This window comes from Rattus norvegicus, chromosome 7 (genome assembly GCF_036323735.1).
Source record: "Rattus norvegicus strain BN/NHsdMcwi chromosome 7, GRCr8, whole genome shotgun sequence".
Taxonomy (NCBI): domain Eukaryota; kingdom Metazoa; phylum Chordata; class Mammalia; order Rodentia; family Muridae; genus Rattus; species Rattus norvegicus.
Window position 1 is genome coordinate 135,083,824 of NC_086025.1, and position 1,435 is coordinate 135,085,258.

The window sequence follows — 1,435 nt, forward strand, 5'->3', positions numbered from 1 at the left end:
TAACTTGGAACTGGATATAAAGGACCAGATTAGCCTCAAACTCTCTCTATATAGAGATTTGCCTTTGTCTTCCAAGTGTAAGAATTAAAGGTATTTGTCAACTAGGAATGGTAGTGAATACTGTTAATCCCAGTGCTCAGGAGGCAGAGGCAGGTGGATCTTTGTGAGTTTTTAGTCTTGCCTGGTCTACATAGTGAGTTCCAGGACAACCAGGGCTATGTAGAGAGACCCTGTTTCAAAACACCAAAATAAATATAAATAAATAAATTAAGGGTTTGTGCCACCATGCCTGTTTCTGCAAATAATTCTTAAATGTATATTTATTTTTATTTTATGTGCATTGCTGTTTTGCTTCGTGTATGTCTGTATGATGGTGTCAGATCCTCTGGAAATGGAGTTAACAGTTGTGAGCTGCCACATGGGTGCTGGGAATTGAACCCAGGTCTTCTGGAAGAGCAGTCAGTGCTCTTAACCTTTGAGCCCTTACAACCACCATGCAAATTTATTTTAATAATAAATTTCTGATCTAGGAGAACTATCAAAAATACCTGTTTGTTTTTTATGACAATGCTTTAGGGTGATTAAAAAATTTTAGGAGCTGGAATTATGGCTCAGTGGCTAAGAATGTTCCCTGTTTTTGTAGAAGAGCAGGCATCTGGAGTTGTACCCAACTACCTTTTACACTATTATCCTATTTACCTGTATTGTTTATCATTTGTAATATTTTATTCAAGGAGGTTTTATTCCCTTTATTTATTCCACAAATGTCTGTAAAACAGCGCCTGGCACATGGTTGGTGCTCAGTAGTTTCACTTTGTGAAATATAATAAAAATGAGGCACTCGCTGGAAGAAATGTGTCTAGCACTAGGTGCTGGACCTTGTCAATCAATTGGGAGGGTTAAATGAGGCAAAAGCCCATGGCTGTAACTGTTCAAATGTTATCTTCTTAATTTGAACCCATTCTAGAGAACGTTGGATTTGCTTTGCCTTTACAAAAAGTTGATTTAAAAAGAAACTTAGAATCTTCCCTTTGAAAAAATCAATTGTGGCACACCCATTCTAGAATCCAAGCCCACTCGGTTCCATAGAATCAGCAAGTGCGGCCCCGCCCTTCGCGCCTACCCAGCACCCAGAAGTCTGTGCGCCAGGAGACCCCGCCCCGGGCACAGATCGGACTTGACGGCCGCGCCGGGCCCAACGTAAAGCAAAGGGTTTCGCGACAGCTCAGACTCCACCCCTTCGGCCACATGTCGCGCAGGTCTTCCCGTCGGACGCCGCGCCACCTCCTCGCGCTGCTTTACGAACCTAGCGCGGCGGCGCCCCGCCTCCTGCCTCCGTCCTCAGCTCCCCGCCCCCTCCTGGTTTCGCGTCTCCAAGCCCGTCGCGCCCGCTATAATCACGTGATTGCCTCATCCGGGTCCTTTGCGTTCTCTC